Source organism: Balaenoptera musculus, chromosome 5 (assembly GCF_009873245.2).
Source record: "Balaenoptera musculus isolate JJ_BM4_2016_0621 chromosome 5, mBalMus1.pri.v3, whole genome shotgun sequence".
Lineage (NCBI taxonomy): Eukaryota > Metazoa > Chordata > Mammalia > Artiodactyla > Balaenopteridae > Balaenoptera > Balaenoptera musculus.
In genome coordinates, this window is record NC_045789.1 from 95,962,083 (window position 1) to 95,979,220 (window position 17,138).

Sequence of the window (17,138 nt, forward strand, 5' to 3'; positions counted from 1 at the left end):
CACCACAGAAAAGCCTAGCTTGGCATTTCCTGACTTGGAAGTGCTTTAATTCTCTCCTTTTGGCAAAATATCCCCATGGGCTTTGCTCTCGGTTGGCCATTTGAGAGGCTGATGTGTGATTCGATGGACTTTGACAGGCCTGCCTGGCCAGAAAAACCAGGCCCAACATTCCCACTCGGAGAGTTTTTTCTGTTGGTTAACACATCATTTCCAGAAAGCTCTGTCAAAATGTAGATGCATTACTGAAGAAATACGACATGTGAGACAAAGAGCAGAGAAAAATGCAGGTAGTGTAAAAGAGAGAAACTAGATCAGTGTGCAGACCCTCTGGATACCAAACCTACACTAACCCCAACACAGCCCTCTGACCTTGGCCAAGTCAATTATTATTACTATTATTATTATTATTAGAATCTCGGTTTCATCATATACATGGATATAATAATATTTCTTCTCCTCCATTGGGCAGTTTTAAGGGTCAAATGATGTAGTAAAGGTGTTTTGTACTATAAAGTGTTATACAAAAGATAAGAGGCTATTACTGTATTTTAAATGTTTCTAGGACTGAGATCCAGGGCTTTAATCTTTTGATTGGAGTGAGAAGGGAGGGTACAATGACTACAGCATGGGAAACAGACCGTGACAGAGGTGAGAGGAGGGACGGGGGTTCCCATGAAGTCACAGCATGACTCCCAAGTCCATGATACCCCAACCCATCTCTCTGTATCTCAGCCCTCCGCCCAGAAAACCGTGCTGTTTTATGTTCATGTTCTAAAAAGACTATTATCTCTGCCTGGATTTCCCTGCTTCATCTCATCCACTTGAATCACTCCCTCTATTCTTTTAAGATCCACCTGCACAGGTTAGAAGCTCCAATCCCAGAAATACAAAATACATTTATGTTATTTGTTCCACCATATGGCAATTATCTGTATGTATTTGACTTTTTCACTTAGATGGTCTTATAGACAGTATTGTGTCCTCCCCAAAATTCATATGTTGAAGGCTTAATCCCTAGTATGACTATATTTGAAGAGAGCACCTTTAAGGAAGTAATTAAGGTTAAATGAGGTCATAAGGGCGGGGCCCTAGTCCAACAGGATTGATGTCCTTATAAGAAGAAGAAGAGGCACCATGAGCATGCATACACTCAAGGAAAGGCCATGTGAAGACACAGCAAGAAGGTTGCTTTCTACAACCTAAGGAGAGAAGCCTCATCAGATACCAACCATGCTGACACCTCGGTCTTGGACTTCCAGCTTCCAGAGCTGTGAGAAAAATTTCTGTTGTTTAAGCCACCCTGTCATGATATTTTGTTATGGCAGCCCTAGCAAGCTAATGCAGATGGTAAAAATCTTAAGGGTGAAGACTTTATTTAATTCATTTTTTTACAACCAGGGACTGGGAAATAATAGATGCTGAGTAAATGATTCTTAAATGAATGAAAAAGTTAATTAATGTAGCACATCTGGGCCCAACTGAGAGATCAGATGAGGCCAGGAGCTAAAACTAGCTGTTTACTCTGGAGCAAATGACAACGACCATGGAGACGTACAGAATAAACAATAGAAGGAACTTAAACATGGGTCATAAAGAAAGCCAGGGCCAGCAAATGTAGAGCCAGGGGCACTCACAGCAGGCCACAGGCAGATGTTCAGGCTGGCCCTAGGATAGAGGTCAGGAAAGTCCAGTATCTGAGGAATTTGGGGTGTGGGTAATAGTTACTTAAAACTCTCTGAGAGCTCCATCATCTACCGTGTAAAGCCCAAGCTTTTAACTTGGTTAATGAGGCACTCGATGATACAGCTACAACCTACTGTCTCTGCCCACAGTAGCCCTGTGGATAGCCCAGTAGGTATTCACTTAATGTTTGCCTCTCAAAAGCAAAGACTATGTCTTCTTTACTTTTGTTTTCATACAGCACCCAAAAGAAAGCCTGCTATATTGTAGGTGTTCAATAAATGTTTAATGAATGCAATAGAATCTAAGTAGGTAGACTGCCAGCTCCTGTGACACTTGCCTATGAAGAGTGTTACTCAGAGATTAAGAGAGGGACTCAGAATAAGACCCCTTCATATGGTCATGTATAGTTTCATATGGCTGCTGTAACTACGGGAAATTTGATGGCTTAAAACAATAGAAATTTATTTTCTTAATTAATCTTCTTTTTCCTCTTCCAGCTTCTGGCGGCTCCAGGTGTCCTTTGGCTTGTAGCTGCCAAACTCCCATCTCTGCCTGTGACTTCACATGGCCTTCCGCTCTGTGTGTTCTCTTCTGCTGTGTCTTCTCTCTCTTTCCTCTTGTAAGAACCCTTGTCTTTGGATTCAGGGCCCACCCTAATCCAGGATGATCTCTTGTCAAATCCTTAGCTTAATTACCTCTGCAAAGACTCTCTTTCAAATAAGGTCACATTCACAGGGTCAGTGTGAATATATCTTTTGGGAGACCATGCTTCAACTTACACAGGTCTGGAAATATATTTCATGATCTATATATATATCTGTGTCCATATCTATATCTATATCTACATGTACCAGGGGAGATGATGATATAAATCTCAGTCCAAGGCCTGGAGAAGATGAAATGAAATGTCCCAGCTCATGCAATGAGGCAAGGGAAAAAAAGGAGGGAATTCTTCCTTCTTCTCCTTTCTGTTCTATTCAGGCCCTCCATTGATTGGATGATACCCACATACACTGGGGAGGGTAATTTACTGAGTCATTGATTCAAGTGCCAGTCTCATCTGGAAACACCCTCACTGACACACCCAGAAACAATGTTTAATCTGGGCATTCCTTGGCCAGTCAAGTTGACATATCACAGATGGTCAGAATGAATTTGGTACAACATTTTGGGCTCCATGTATCAAAAGTTAAAAAAAAAAATGTACATACCCTTTGATCCAACAATTCCTCAAATAAGGCAAAGATTTAGCCACAAGCATGTGCATTGCAATTGGAAAACAACTGGAAATAAACAGTACTTCCAATAATAGGTGATTATTTGGATATATGGTGACTATCCATATGACAGAAAGCCACATTCCAATGAAAAAGCAATGTTGTTTTTGAAATGTACTCCTTGACCTGGAGTGATGATCATATATTTTTGGATGAAAAAAGCAGATTAAAAAGTGTGTGTGCACTATCATCCAATTTTAAAGTATTTATATTTTGCAAGAAAACAGGGATGCCTGTACTTATAGGTGAACAATAATTATCTCCACTTGGGGCAATTATTAGTAAGTTCTTTTTGCTAATTTCTATCTTTGTGCTTTTTATCATGAACATATATTTTTTATATGATGAAAGAAAGTTATCTTAAAGTATGAAAAATGTGGTCTCCTAGAGTTAACTTTTTTTAGATTATGTGTATTATCTTCTACTACTATATTTATCTAGGCATATTGATCTGTGATTAAATTTGCATGATAATGTTAAAAATAGCATTTACTCATACATCAGTAAGAAACAAGAACAGACAAGAGGTTTGTTCAAACATTTATAAAGCACTGACACCTAGGCTGGCTTGAGGATTCTAAGATGCATCTCACCGTTCAGAATATTTTGGCTGACGAACCTTCTGGGCTGTCCACAAGCTGTGGCATTAAAAGCTGGAAATGTAACCACTTCTCACTTTTGATCTCTTACTTAAAGTGATTAGACGCTAGATTAAGTGAGAGGGGGTTTGTGAAATCACTTTGCAAACTGGGTGCAGCTATACAAACAAGGGGCTTATTATCAACAATGTGCTCAGAGGCATGTTGGTGATCCTGTGGTTCTGGGGACTCAAACTCCTTTCCTTGGAGGCCTGATTGTTTGGGGAGTGAGGAGGTAGCCTGAACGGGGGCCCACCCATTCATCCTGAGAGACTCCTCTGTGTCAGTGGTATATAGTGAGGATTCTGCTGCTCAAGGAGAAACTGAAAACCTGTGATTGAGTTCAATCTCCTCATTTTAGAGAAGTACAAACCTAGGCTCAGGAAGGGGAAGTGACTTTCCCCAGGTCACTTAATGACATAGCTGAAACTAAAAGAGAGTCGCTTGGTTTCTAATACTGTGTCCTGTTGTCTCTGGACTCTACCGTATCCTCATGATAAAGCAGAAACCTGAAACCTCTCATAAAACAATGGCTGTCTCTGATCTGGAAAAAGATACCCAGTAATAATAGCAATGATGCTCACCGTCATTTTCCCTCTTCTCCCCAAGAATAGCAAATATGGAGGTTTTTCAACAGTGATGCCAAACTCTAGTCCTCTACTGAGACTTCAGACCTGTACAGCATGTGCCCTCAGGCACATGGCAATGGCCACCTGGAGAGATGCAATTGTCGTAAAGTTCATGGGTCTCTCGCAGGGACCAGCTTCTCCCATCATTCCAGGTATAACCCTGGAGGGCCTGCTTCTATTTTATTAAAGAAGGTGGACTTTCTCAACAGTTGGTTATACTGCAGGGTGCTGTGAAGGAGCAAAGGTCACTCCTGATAGCCCTTGTTCCTCAATCTTACACTCTACATGATGTGTGAAGACCATGTGAAGAGAGGTTCAAGCAAAGCTCTGTGAAGGGAAGAAGAAAGAGTAGTTAATTCTTTTACCACTAACAATTGCGTGCTGAGCTCTACTCGTGCAGGACACTGAGCTAAGTGCTTCACACAGGAAGTACCCAACAAAGAATTGTTCGTTCATGATCTAATTCCTCACTATGATTGCTCAGAAGACTAGAGCACTTTATAATTACATGTGGGCCTATAAATATATTTATGTTTTTCTGCATGCCCGTGGCGGTCTTTATAAATTAGAACTTACATGGCCAGATATATTTCATAAAGGCTCATGGAAAGTGAAATGGTAGATGTAATTTTGTACATGACCAGATTTCTTTGGGAATGTTGTAATTTGTGTTTCCAGTAAAATATGAAGTCTCTTGGAATCATGAAAATTTAGAGTCCCAGAAACTTAAAAATCATGCAAGACAACCCATTCATTTCACAGATGAGGAAATTGAGAATGAGAGAGTATTTTTTCTTCAAAACTTTCCCGAGTTATCTGCTGTTAACTAGAGGAAACACAGATCTCCCTCAGTCATTTTGACCAGCCCTCTTTCTCACCCTCTCCAACTCCATGAAAAGCCCTAGAGTAATATTATTATATTATATTAGTAGTAATTAGTAATATTATTATGGATAGGTCACGTTCAAAGGCACTCTAATGAGCCCTAGTTCCACATTGGGCTGGTCTTTATTTTGATTGCTCTTCCTACCTGGAACCAAGAGAATAAGAAAGGACTGGGTCTATTCCTTCCTAGGGGAAGGCCTGGCCATCTCTCTTGACTTGTCTCTCCTCCTCTACCCACCTTTCTGGCTTTTTAGCTGATCCCTTCTGTATGAGTTTGTTAGGGCTGCCATAACAAAGTACACAAACTGGGTGGTTAAACCAAAAGAAATTTATTATCTCAAACAGTTCTGTAGGCTAGAAGTCCAAAATCAAAATGTTAGAAGGGTTGGTTCCTTCTGAGAAGAAGGAAGGATCTGTTCCAGCCCTCTCTCTTTGGCTTGTAGGTGGTCGTTTCCTTCCTGTGTCTCTTCACATTGCCTTCCCACTATACTGCCTCTGTTTCCAAAATTTCCCTTTTTATAAGGACTCCAGAAATATTGGATTAGGTGCTCACCATGCTCCAGTATGACCTTGCCTTAACTAATTGTATCTGCAATGACCCTATTTCCAAATAAGGAACTGGGAGTTAGGACTTCAACATGTACATTTTGGTGGGGGGACACAATTCAGTTCACAACATCCTCCAGGCATCTGAGTAGGCAATATGGTAGAGCCTCTTCTTGCGTGGGAAGAGATGCTCTCATTTCCCATCCCTAAACCATAGGAATACAAAAGGAAATCAGAGAGAGGTTTAGGGAAAGAAGGCCTCTTTTCTCTGTCTTGTCTAGGCTGAAGTTTTCTTGAGTCTGCACACTCTGTTCCAGCTTCCAGAGCTAGCTGTCCTACTTAAGGCTTTGACATCAACGCCTCTGTGATAAATATGGATCCCTCTAGAATCTCAGAAGATGATAAGGAGAGTTGAGGGCAGGATTTCTATATCATTCACTTTTCCAAGATTTCCACAAGTCTTGATAACTGGCAAGATCAACTATCCAGCCATCCACATGATAGAATTTAGAGATAATTATTCACTCTCTCATTCATCCAAAGAATATTGACGTGCAGAGCCAATGAGATTCTTTGCAGATCCAGTTACAGATTAAGTCCATTTGATTCTCTTCCCTTAAAATCTCTTTGCTCCATTCCCATCTCTTTTTCATCACTGTACTTACCCTAGTTTTGACGTTCATTAATGATTTTCGTTATCCCTTTTGTCAGTCTTCCCCATTCTACTCCATCATGCAGACTGCCAAGAATAATCTTTCTACACTTGATTACTTTCAGTGACGCCCCACGTACACGATAACTCTGGTAGAATGGAGAACGCGCTCCTTAGTGGAATATCTACAACTCTTCGGGATCTGACCTGTGCCCACCTCTGCAGCTGAACTCTTTATTATTCTGTCCGAGTAGCCTATGTCTCAACTCCACTCATCAACCTGAAGTTCCCAACCAGCCTCTGGTGAGGCTTTCCATTTACACCTATTTGCATTTCAAGGTTTAATCTCTAGTGTTACTTTCTTCCTGAAGCCTTTCTTGACCTCCTCGCCTCGAGTAGATTTGATCTTTTTTTTTTTCCTTTGCAGAGAATCACCAGCACTTGTAAAATTATTTACTACTCTTATTGTCAGTCTCCCCACTGAATCTAGGCTCTTTTGGGGCAAGGACCTTAACTTTGTATTTCTCCCGCTCAGCACAGACTTTGAACGCAGTAGATATTCAGTAAATATGAGCTAAATTCATTGAAGTGGATTGAGTTGACCAGTATCATACAACCCACAAATTAAGACTCATCAGAAATACTCCTCTCCCCTCCTTCTCCACCCCTCCCCACACTCAGTTCATTCTCCTCATAGCCCCCAGAGGTAGCTTTCAAATACACAAAACTTGATTATCAGACATCTACTCCCTTCCCCTATTGCCATGGTTTTCAATGCATTGAAAATGAAACCTAAACTCCTTATAAGTTAGAGTTATTCATTTCTAAGTTTCTGCCAGTCAAGTAGCTATGCATCCATGGCCAGACATATTCATAAAGATACTGGAGAGATTCCAGACAATAATTTGTATGTAAACAGATTCTTCTCCTTAGCTTTGTCTACATAGCCCTATGTGAGTTGGTCCCTGTCACTTCTTCCACTGCATCTGATCTCCCCAGATCCCCAGCACATTCCAGCCACCCTGGTCTTCTTCTATCACTCGCTCCAAGATCAATACCATTTCATGGCCTTTTGAATTTGGTGTTTCCTCCTTTGGGAATGGCCCTCCTCCAGATCTCAGCATGAGAGACCCTACTAATTCAGGGCTAATCACAAATGTCACTTCTTGGAGAAGAATGTCCCAACAAATTCACCTCCACTCCCATCACATTGCATTGTTGTATTTTTTGATACCACTTATCACTATTTACAAACATCTTGTTTATTGATTTTTTCCCTTTCACCTTGTCTTGTTTCTGTGCACAAGGATGTAATAATGATAGCTATTACCTATGTAGTTCATGTTACATGCTCTGCACGATGCTAAGTGCTTTCGTGTACATTTACATGAAATCTTTACAAGAGCCAATGAGGAAAGAATTATTTTAGCCCCGTTTTAAAGTTGAAGAGACTGAGGCACAGAGAGTTTAAGGAACGTGCCTGATGTCTCACAGCTTGTGAGTGAATATGTGAAGATTTGAACCCAGGTAGTCAGCTCCAAAGTCAGTTCCCTTAGTCCCTGTGCTATGCTGCCCTATGTGTAGATGTGGATCCCATAGATTTTATTCATTGCTATATGTTTCATGCTGAAAATATTGTTTATCTCACTATGCCCTTGAAAATGAATGAATGATGGCTACAGTATTAAGTGTGCTGCCTCTCCTTTCCTCACTAGATAGTGGTACTACTTTTCACTGGAATGAATCATAGAGGCAAAGTCAAATGGTTTTTGGGGTAAGTAAATGATCTTCATGCTAATTCTTTTGGCTACACTTTTCTAGACACAAGTCTAAGATCCCCCTAACCCAAAACAACAGCAACAACAAAAACCTTTGTTTAAGCTAGAGCATTGGTGGAAAGGTTCACTGTATTCCCAGGAAGACATAAAACTTCACTTGCTATGGTCCATAAAGTATCCAGAATAATTCTATGCATAGCCATTAAAGAACTCTATAAAAGGCACTGAATATTGAGACCACTCAAGCAATCTGATTGCTTAATTAAATCTCTAGAAATGTTCAATATGTGCCAATTGAAACTGTATCACCCATAAAAAAGAGCTACGTGCCTTTTTTTTTCTTTTCATTTTTAGTTTATAATAGCAATAACGACCTTGGCTCCAGGCATTTCCTGGAGATTAATGACTGGCTAGGTCTAATGGCTCTCAGCTGCCCCTCCAGTGGACCATCAACTCCTCCCAGCTTGTCATTCATCCCCTGAAAAGTACCCGAAGTCTCAACCTCCGGTTTGCTAGGGAATGTCAGGATTAGTCAAAGCTGGTGAGGACTGGTTTGTGACTAGTGATTTGTGGATTCTTGAACACTTTATGACATCTCTAAGGAAGACAGGTTCGTAAGTAACCTCCGAGGTGAACTTCGATACACTCAGTGTATACCTAGGAGCTTGCTTTCTGCCATTGCACATTTCAGTGCAGCGTGGTTAAAGGGGCTTACAATCAATTTCTTTGCTGTTCCAGTTTCGTTCTCTTGTCTTCTGTTCTGTGACTTTCTTAAATCTGCATACGGACATAAAATGCATCGGAGTCATAGAAAGAGCTTCTTCTGAAATCAAAGATGGTGATGGTTACATCTAAGGCAATAATTCTGAATAGAATACAATGCAAGCATGTTTTAATTTCCTCTACCCCATCTTGGTCAGGCTGCCACTACTCTGGAAGAACCTACAACTGGTTGCAATTCTAATTCTGCTTTCTTTGCTTCCTGATTGCCAAGGGAGACCTAAACAAATCACTTTCTCTACAGTTCCAGAATGTCGGTGTGGCAAATCCTTAGCTACTGCTTCCCATCTGTCCACGGATATGTCAGCTCTGTAAGCCTGTGTTATTAGTGTGTCCTCGAACCATTCTGTCCATTATAATAATATTATAATACTAAATAATACTAAACATTTAGTAAATAATACTAAATAATACTAAACATTTGAATAGTACTTTAGAATTTACAGAGTGCTTTCTAGGGGCACATGATTAATCTTGTTTTACAGAAGAGGAAGATGGGTTCGAGAGATAAAGTGACTTGTCCAAGATCACATATCCTATAAGTAGGGGAGGTATTCCAGATTTTCTGACTCTGAATTCAGAGTCTTTCTCAGTTTTTTCAATTTCCCATCTTCCCAAGAGAGCTCATCATCCACTTTTTTTATCCTTTAAATCATTTCTTTCTCGATATGTCCAAGCAACTGAAGGGGCCTTAAACAATAACAATTGCTACTATTCATTGAGTGTTAACAACGGACATATATGTCACATACAACATTTCATTTTATCTTCTCAACTCATTGGGGCAGGAACCATTACCAGACTGCAGAGGAGGTGAATGTAGTTCAAAGAGGTCAAGTGTCCTATTGGAGTTCATGCTCTGGTAGATCTGACTCCAAAACCTGTGCACGTCTGGCTGAGCTGCCATGCCACGCAAAAGGACTTGTTCTCCATGGGACTTTTATGGTTTGGCAATTTTTTCCTGCTGTATAATATCGAATATGGCTGTTCAGTGAGCCAAGAATGAAATCTCTGAGAGTTCCAGACATATAATGCTGCTTACCACAGCAAGATGAAACTATCTCCAGGTGGATGGCAGCCAGAATAGAGATCTCTTTCATGGTGGTATGGGGTGGACCTTGGTATTGCCTTGAATAGGACAGAAACTTAATTTGACAAATACCTTCACATTTTTAATTTTTCCCAACTGTGACTCCAAGTGATGTATATAAGAAACAAGTGGCTGGTTGTTATAGCTCTGGACATACGTCTGTAAATTTTGTGATTGCTATGCTTAAATCTTAGGGGCATATTTTGTAGCTTCACAGGGCTATAAGGTACCAGAAGAATCATTTACTCTAACTCTTACATTTTTGATAATAAGGAAACTAAAACCCAGAAGCCTAGATGAGTTGCTCAAAGTCTTTAAGCAAGTATTGGCTTTGTTACGTTTTCCTTGGTAAGTGGTTGGAGGGATGTATTTCTGCTGTGTGCCAGGCACTGTGGTAGAGACTGGGAACACAGTCAAGACGAAGACAACAGGTTCTGCCTTCAGAGAGCACAGGCTCTAGCAGGCAGAGGCTAGGATCTTTGCTCTGACATCACTCTATAATCAACTAAACATACTACTCAATTGGGAGCTATGCCTTGTCTCCCCACTCCCCCCTCTCTCACCCCCAATCCTTGCCTGGTCACATACCAACATGTTCTTGCAATACAGCACAGGGAATGTCAGCTCCACACTCACTATTCCCAGCCAGGGTTTTCTCCTTTTAGCCTAATCAACTGGGGTGGGATAAGAGCCAGACCTTGAAGGTGTCCTTCACATAATTCTAGGCTAAAATCAGGTCTGGGCATACCTGGCACTTTCTTGTTGCTTTCTTTTCCCTCAGAGCTTAATTCTAGTGCTAATCTTCTGCAGAGGGTTAAGAAAGGACGGGGATCACTACTTCCTTTGAAAGGCTCCACTTCCCCTCCTCCCTCCTCTGCCTGTCTCGTCTCTTTCAAGTGAATTTCATTCTATGGTGGTGCCACTGGGCCATTTTGTTCTTCTGGTGTCCTCGACAGAGATGAGAGCTCCCCCTTAAGGTTAAAGGGAGGAAGGCAGGATGTGGTCAAAAGTACACACCAACAGGGATTGAAGAAAATCTCCAGAAATAAGATTGCTCCGTCAGTTTTTGCAGGTCATTCATTTATATGGTGTTATTACATAGCCTCAGGAAAACACAAAAACAAAACCAAACAAAAACAAAATAAAAAAAATAGCACCTTGGAACTCCAGAGTCCATGGAAATTTATTTTCTTAGGAAAGCTTGCTCCTCTGGTTCCCTGCTCTGGAGAACTTGATTTGCCATCAATATTTTAAATGAAAATAAAGTAGTTCTTAAAAAATGAAGATCACTTAAAACATAGTGCTACTTGAATGTCAAGAAGCCATTATGTTTAATAGCATTTTTTAAACTATTAAAGTTGAGTGATTACTTTTTATTTTGCATTTAGTCACTCATGGGAGATATTTATTTAGTCTTATATGCTACAAATAGTGATGCTGTTAGTAGAGAAGATTCTCATTTTGAATAATCGTCTCATTTATATAATATCTCTTAGTATAATATATTCATAACTTACAGAGGAAAGAAAATGCACAAACTGTTAAGAGAGTGAAAATACTGTGAAACTTATGCCCTTAAAGCTATAGAATTGTGAAATCAAGAAATGTGATAATTATTTTGAGTTGGTCAAATGGTATAGATTAGATAGATAGATATAGATATAGATACATATACATATTTTTTAAAATCTACCTTTGGGGAAGGGGCAACATCAAAAACAAAAAGATCTTCAAATTTTGTTGTCAATAAGTTTAGGATGCAAGTAATACCACCTAGACCACTTCCATGAAATTATCCATAAGAACAAGAAATGAAAAGAAAAATACGGAGTATAAATGAGATACCTCTTTAACCCTAAATCTCATTTTAAGAAACAATTTTAAATCGCCATCTTGGCTCAGATGGACAGACTGGTAGTCATTTTTTAAAAGAAAGATAGTGATTCTGTACAAAACTTGCAACTTTTCCTTCTCTTTTAATTTCAGTATCCTGTCAGATGCTGAGCTTCAGAATAATATGAGAAGTGAACCAGAGAAAACTGCAGATTCTGGATAAAAATGGCATTATCTTTTGGATCAACCTTTTCCTTCAAGGACAAATCAGAAATGTGGAATGAATTGAGAACACAGCAGAGGGCATAGGTGTGTGCTATAAGGAGCTAACTGTTATGTAGTTCTTATGTAGATGGCATCTGATCCATGAGCGTTTGATTACAAACAAGTTGTTATTCTGGATTCCCTGTTCTGGTTCTCATGTGAGTGATAACCTTTATGAAAATAGCAACCACATACTGAGTGCCTACTGGATGTCAGGCATTATGTTCCATACTTAACAATCTTATCAGGTAAGATAAGAGATCTTAACTGTGACAGAAGGTGAAGAAAGTTGTGGTTAGATCCAAGGTCAAACAGTACCACCAGGAGTCAATTTTTCTCTATTTCTCGGTTCTGCTTCTTTTGAAGTTTTTAGACATAACCAGGTAGTTAGAGCAGGGTTGTTCAATCTCAGCACTACTGACATTTTGGGACAGAAAATTCTTTGCTGTGAGGGGCAGTTCTGTGCATTGTAAGATGTTTAGCAGCATCCCTGGTCTCTACTTACTAGATGAGGATAGCAGCTCCCTTCCCCCCAGAGTTGTGACAACCAAAAACATTTCCAGACATTGCCAAGTGTCCTGTGGGCGATGCAGGGTGAGCTATATCCCCTCCCTTCCCGCCAATGAGAACCACTGGGATATATGAAGATAACTGAGTATCTCCAAGAGTCAAGCTCAGCAGAGAAAAGTAAGTATTTCTGGCTCAGCATTCCCAGGGAAAGTTATTCTGAGATCTTATTGGACCTGCTTGGGTAGGTGGCTCATCCTTGAAACAGTCACCCTGAAGTCATCCCTGAAGCCAACTCTGATTGGCAGGGTTAGGTCAAGTGCTCCAGGGATGGGGATTGAAGCCACTCACACCATCTGGATGAGAGTTGGGCAAGAGAATTCTCCAATGAAAACCAAGGATAGAGCTTGAAGAGGAGGTGTGGAAACTGGATGAGGCAAAGAGCAAACATGTGCTTTAGAAAAGTCACCTCATTTATTTTCCCAACTGCCCTTTGAGGCACAGAGAGAATAAGTAAATTGCCCAAGGTCACACAGCTAATGAGTGGTCAAATATGCAATCATTTTATTCTCTGATACAAAATAAGTAGGTAATGAATAACATTTTTTAAAATGCCTGTTCTTCTGCAATGGCAGAATTGCCAGGAGTTAACATATTCTTAGGACCCAGGTGGATTTGTTGTACCTTCCTAATCTCAGTGATTTGTCAACCCTTTAGGGGAGTAGGGTGGAGATATCTACTTTCACTAGTCTAATTTAAAAATTAAAATATATTTCTCCCCAAATATAGTATCATAAGTGGTCAAATGGTATATTTAAAATAATGCTACTTTAGTATTAACACCTTGTTTTGGTTCATTGTGAGTTAAATCTGATTATTTGCTAACTTAGGAAACCAGCCACAATGATGAAACAGTTTCAGTTGGAAAATGTTCTGAATGCAAACTCAGCTTCTCAAATGAACTGGAGTGCAGTCCATTTCTAAGCTAGGGGCTGCCTGTATTATGAAACTGACACTGTACTATGAGGTTATTCATTTCTTCCAGGAGACTTGAAATATTTGTTCAAAGTTTCAACCTGCTGGTGGAATTTCTAATAATAATCAAATCTACACAAGTTCCCATGTTACAAACCAGAAAATGACCCAAATCTAAGAATATATGAAACAGTGGAAACTTGCACACTGAAGCTAGAGGGATTTACCTGTCACAAGCCATCTATATTCCCATTTTTAGTCAAAGATCTTTGTTAATCATATCTGGACATGTTATAAGTCACTGTATCTTAAGAGATTTCAACTCGATATTGAGCTCACATTTGATTTACTTACATTAGGCAGAAAGGAAACATGATTGTTTTTACTCTTGAAATGCATTTACTTCCTTTTAAAGCTACCCAAATCTGTGAAAACAGAGATCTCTGTTCTCTCCAGGGACAGCATTTCGATGTGTCTTTGGAAATGTGGTACTTACGGCAAAATTTTCTTCCCTGCCTCTCGCGTATATCTTCAACAATTTAACAAATTCCCTTTAAATAGGCTGCCATTTCCACTGCTGCCATCTACTTCTCAACTTTGAAGCTACTCTTTTGTATACTATGATGTTAATTATTGGGGGGAATCCCATTACTTAAATTTAGTCAAAGTTTTACTTGCTCAAGGGGCCTGTGGTGAATTACTCTCTTTAAGATATAATGTGGGAATATCTATTTTAAACCAGGTTAAGAGCATTACTGCAGTCACTTTTACTTTCACAAACAAGTACCTTCAGAAACACATTTCTATCAAGAGTGTTCAAGAATTGCAGAAAACAGCTGCACAGAATCTTGAGAGAAATAGCTTTTGCTTTCTATAATTTTTGCACTGTTTAAGGAGTGCACTGAAGGAATTTGAAATCAAGATGATTGACATTACTAAGCTTTTTTTTATGCAGCACACATGGTCTTTTTTAAAAAGAGTACTCTGCACGCAAAACTTAATTGCTCTCTGCTTCTGCAAAGGTTTCCCTTCAATAGAATTGCGTTTTCCTGATATAACTGATTAAAATAAATTAAATGAGCCACTCACTTATTCTTTCAGTTTGCAAACTTTGAAATTTTTCACAGGGTTTTATACAGGCATGCATTGTGCAACTCTACATACTATTTAGTAAAGTGTATTATAAGTGCACTTTTCAAAACCTAGATAACAGTGCTCTCAATAAAGAGAAAAGATGACAAAATGTCTAGCCCAGGGACCATAGGGCCACTGCTCTTTGGCCATCAAACAGGTGATTTTCAAGTCAGCCAGTTCTTTTCAGCTCTGTCTAGACCTTCTCTAAGGTGTGAGCTGCCTTGGGTGAAATGTTATATATATTCCTTCCAACTTTCCGTACCATCATCTGGTAAATGATGAGGGGAAGCAAAGTTCTTGGGCAAGACTACTTTCCAAGTCTTCCATGATCATTAGCTTTACTCTTTCAAAAAAAAAGATTATTATATATACATATGCATACACATGTATACATATATGTGTATAGATACTACATTGTATTACAATATTAATTCTATTTTATTATGTATATGTGTGTATATATTACCAAGATTAGCTTGCTTCAAGACTTTTTATAAAGAAACCACAACCAAGCTTTCTCATGATTTATGCCATTTATGAATGCATGTATTATTTTGGTGGTAAATCGATGTCACTTGCACTACAGAAAATACATCTGAGTTTAGAAAAATGTTGTGAAATAATAGCTATTTGGCTGCACATAACTTATTGAATATCTGGCAGTTGTTTAAAGAACAAAGTTTTGCATTGATCTATCGAACGACTACAGAGTGACTGTAAACCAAAATGGGAAGGAGAGAAAACAGGATATAGAGTAGCAGAAGAAGTATTGGAAATAATCTTCTCATTTTCAGTTTTCTTTCTAAATTTGACCGTATCTCATTGAGTCTGTGGTCACCAGGTGTTATAAACCTTAAATATGTGGTTTAGTTTTTTTTTTTTATCTGAGAAATGTGGTGAGAGTTAAGGAGAACAGGCAAGTCAAGACTTTAAACATTCCAATCAGGTTTCCTCCAGGGTCTTGCTGCTGAAAGAATGTCTTATGGGTAAATTTCCACTCTCTCAGCAGGGAGTGCTTTGCATGAACTGACTCCCAGGAGAATATGTTATTCCATAGAACAAAGCCCATGCAGTGACTCATATTAAACTGATCAGGACGGGGGAGGGGAAGCATTGACCTGGAGGGAGGGGAAGGGTAGGGACACAATTTACTTTCTAAAAACTGACTACGGCTCTCTGGGAAATGAAAAACCTCTGAAGTCTCTGTGTTTCCCTATGATGCTTTTATATAAAAAGTATTTGCAGTGTGTCTTAAAGATTTTCTAGGATGAAATGAAGATTCTCAGTCAAGGGAAGAAAAACCAAGAATCTCTTGTAAAAAAAGTAACAAAACTGTCTTTCTCACCTATGACTGTTAGTTATAATATCAACTATAATTGATAGGCTGGACATGGCTAACTTAATCATGCTATTTACTGCTCACCACCAGAAACAAGACTTACAAAGATACCGATTTTAAAGGGGAGCTATTTCTTGCTTGGATTTGCATGATTTCAATATGACACAACCTAAAAATGGATTCTTCTCACATATGCTTCAACAACTTGAATCTCAAATGCCTTTCTTTTCCACCAAGGTTAGAGATGCACAGACCATCACTGCCCTGATGTTTCCTATTGTTGGGAGGCTGCTTCTTGATGAAATGATACAGTTCTGCAATTCGATCCTTTTAATTATCTTTTTCATTATTACAACATGCATCAGGGTCCTAAACTTCCGAGGATTTATTGATAAGGGCGTATTCCACTTCCACTGTCTCATTTTCTGGCTGTTTTTGTAATGGTTTCTAACTAATAAAATGTTATCTTATTCATTTGTTTATGTGTAATAAATCAGAAGCCTTTCCTCTTCTGCTATGCAGCTATGGGTGTGCGCAAGTGGAGGAGATTGTCTCCATGTGTTAAACCGATGACGTCTTTTGCATACAAATAGAAATTAGTACAAGAGCATTTCATTAAGTAAAGTATCGCTGTTTCTGCATGACCTAGGGAAAATTAATATTCTAAGTACAAAATCACGTGACTTGGGGTATTTTCCTCTTTCCAGCCGCCAAAGCTGTGAAAAGATGTCTGGAATAAAGCCTAGATTTCTTCTCTGTTCCTATGAGCCATATTACTTCCTTGATGAAGGAAATAGATAGATGGAAAAAATAATATGTGCAGTTTTTAGGCAGCTTTAAAGCCTGGCTGTTATATTCATTCAACATATATTTATTAAACCCTTGGAATGTGTCAGACACAGTGATAGGTGCCAAGGTGAACAAGAGATACGGTCCCTGCCCCAACAGAGCTTATATTTTTATGGGGCAATAGATCCCACATGAATGATTACATCAATGGATATGTAATTTCAACTGTGATAAGGGTTGGGAAGGAAAAGCTTGAAAGTTGAGAGAGTATATCACATTAAGATTCATTCATTCTTTATTTTCTAAAAAATTTTTAAAAATTTAATTGAAGTATAATTG

The 17,138-nt window shown here is 39.1% G+C and overlaps 1 long non-coding RNA gene across 1 annotated transcript; it reads left to right on the forward strand.

The window, feature by feature from the left end:
• The first annotated feature begins 1,144 nt into the window (after positions 1 to 1,144).
• LOC118895250 lies at positions 1,145 to 16,398 on the forward strand. The gene is made up of 5 exons (XR_005019916.1): positions 1,145 to 1,270; positions 6,436 to 6,613; positions 8,026 to 8,084; positions 11,945 to 12,100; positions 16,248 to 16,398. It is a non-coding gene; the product is annotated as an uncharacterized LOC118895250 (long non-coding RNA).
• The last annotated feature ends 740 nt before the right edge of the window (positions 16,399 to 17,138 follow it).